At 44.0% G+C, this 2,597-nt stretch overlaps 1 non-coding gene across 1 annotated transcript; it reads right to left on the reverse strand.

Annotated features, from left to right (window-relative positions):
* Window positions 1–251: 251 nt before the first annotated feature.
* Window positions 252–356, reverse strand: LOC145615795 (small nucleolar RNA R71). The gene has a single exon (XR_014107384.1). It is a non-coding gene; the product is annotated as a small nucleolar RNA R71 (small nucleolar RNA).
* Window positions 357–2,597: the final 2,241 nt, after the last annotated feature.

A 2,597-nucleotide genomic window follows, 5' to 3' on the forward strand; every position in this document is an offset into this window, starting at 1 on the left:
TCAATCGGAGCAATTTTCGGGTTCTACAAGTGAAGACCCCATAGAGCACCTTGATAGATTCCTTGAGCTATGTGCCATGATTCAAACCAACCAAGTTTCTCAAGAGTACATCCGGATGCATTTATTTCGACAATCTCTTTCAGGTAGAGCAAAGAAGTGGTTGAAGCAAGTGAAGCCTAACTCACTCACATCTTGGAGGGAGGTAGTTAAGGCATTCTTGAAGAGGTTCATTTCCGAGGAGAAGACCGCCGAGATGAGAAGGAATATTGCATCATTTGAACAAGAAGCGGATGAGAGTCTTAATGAAGCTTGGGAGAGGTTCAAAGAGTTGGTACAAGCATGTCCTCACCATGAATACAATCAAAGTTTGCTCATGAGGTTTTTCTACGATGGTTTGGAGCCCATGTCTAGAGCCAACTTGGATGCGGGGGCTGGCGGACACCTAATCAAGATCCCTCAAAATCAAGTGGAAGCAACAATCGAGGAGGTACCAAAGAACTACTCTTGGGGAGGTAGAAGAAGGAGTGCACCGAAGAAAGGTGGGATGTATGAATTGGAGAAGGTCGATCAATTGCAACATCAAATTGAGCAATTCACAAAAGGGCTCTCAAAGTTGAACACAAGTGTTAATGCAAGCTCAAGTGGTGGAGCAAGCTCTTCTCAAGTCAACTCTTTCTCATGTCAAAATTGTGGAGGAACGAACCATGATACATCTTATTGTAGAGGTTTGAGCCCCGAACATTTGGCGGCATACAACACAAGACAAGACGGTTTTAGAGGAGGTGGTGGTGGAGTAGCTTGGAGACAACCACCACCCGGGTTTGCATCTCAACCTCAACAATGGGGCCAACAAGCTCAACCCTCTTACAATTCCAACCCCCAATACCAAAATCCACCTCCATCTCAAAACCAAAACCCAAGAGGAAGCTACCCTAGGAACGACCAATACAACAACCAAAACCAATACAAAAATCAAACCCAAGGGCCCCAAAGAAATCAAGAACAAGCACCTCAAGCGGAGCCAACACCCACACAACTCCTTTAAGCTATGCATTCACAACTGCAAACTTTTGGGCAACAAATGCAAGAAATAAGGGCGCACAACAAGATGGTCGATTCACAACTAGCTCAATTTGCCGAGAGAGCTCCTTTCAATTCACCATCAACTCTACCCGGACAACCACAACCTAGCCCTTCTCATAACCAAAAACCCGATACATGCAAGGCAATCACTTTGAGGTCGGAAACTTCCTATGATGGTCCAAATGAGGGGGATAGTGAGGGAAAGAAGGGAGGAGAAGAGAGTGTGAATGAAGATAGGAGAGGTGAGGAGGAAAAAGTTGATGAGGTCGAAGGAAGTTCGGAGAAGAAAAAGCTCAACAACGAGAATACAACTTCAATTCCTAGTGAGACTAGGAACCTTGATGGACCGGTTCCTTTTCCAAGTAGGCTTGCAGAGAGGAAGTTGAATGACAAGTTTGCAAAGTTTCTAAGTGTGATGAAGAACTTGCACATCAATCTCCCTTTTCTTGAAGTAGTGACACAAATGCCATCTCACTACAAATTTCTCAAGGACATCCTCACCAACAAAAGGAAGCTCAATGATGAGCTTATCACCCTTCCACACCAAGTGAGTGCTCTTGTTCAACATAAAATGCCCAAGAAGGAGAAAGATCCGGGGAGTTTCACTTTGCCGGTGAAAATTGGAAACATGGAAGCTAGGGGTGCATTGGCCGATCTTGGAGCAAGTGTTAGTCTAATCCCCTTATCCATTGCTCAAAAACTCAGATCCCTACAAGGAAGACCATTCAACTAGCCGACCGCTCGGTGAAGTTACCTTGTGGAGAACTTGAGGATGTTCCAATTCAAGTGGGACACATCTATGTGCCTTGTGACTTTGTAGTGATGGACATGGAGGAAGATGTGGATACACCCTTGATCTTGGGTCGGGAAGCTCTTAAGACTTTGGGGGCGGTCATCAATTGCAAAAACAACACCATCACATGTGAAGTGGCCGATGAGAAGATAGTTTTTGAGTTCTCCAAGTTGCTAAAGACCCCTATGGTTGAAAAGTGCTACCGTGTTGATGTTGTGAATGAGGAGTTAGATCGTTTGGGAAGGGCTATGATGAAGCCTCAAGATCCAATTGTGGAAGCTCTCACATGCAAAGAAGAGTTCCACTCTCAAGAAGCTAAAGAATTTGTCATGGCAATGGAGGAATCCTCAAAGGAGGAAGTTGATCAACAAGTCAAGATCGAGCTTGAATCAATGGAGGAAAAATCGGAGGAGAGTTCCAAGCCTCCTCCCAAGGTAGAACTCAAGCCCCTCCCCCCTTCTTTGAAATATGCCTATCTTGATGAGGAGGAAAAATACCCTATTATTGTCAATGCTACCCTTGATGAACTTAATTTGAAAAAATTGCTTGATATTTTGAGAAAATACAAAGATGTGATAGGGTATAGTATTGATGATATCAAGGGAATTAGTCCTTCTCTTTGCATGCATCGTATTCATCTTGAGGATGATCATTCCACCTCCATTGAACCTCAAAGGAGGTTGAACCCTAACCTCCAAGAGGTTGTCAAAAAAGAAATTTT

The sequence above is a fragment of the Chenopodium album genome, chromosome 25 (assembly GCF_948465745.1).
Source record: "Chenopodium album chromosome 25, dcCheAlbu1.1, whole genome shotgun sequence".
NCBI lineage: Eukaryota > Viridiplantae > Streptophyta > Magnoliopsida > Caryophyllales > Amaranthaceae > Chenopodium > Chenopodium album.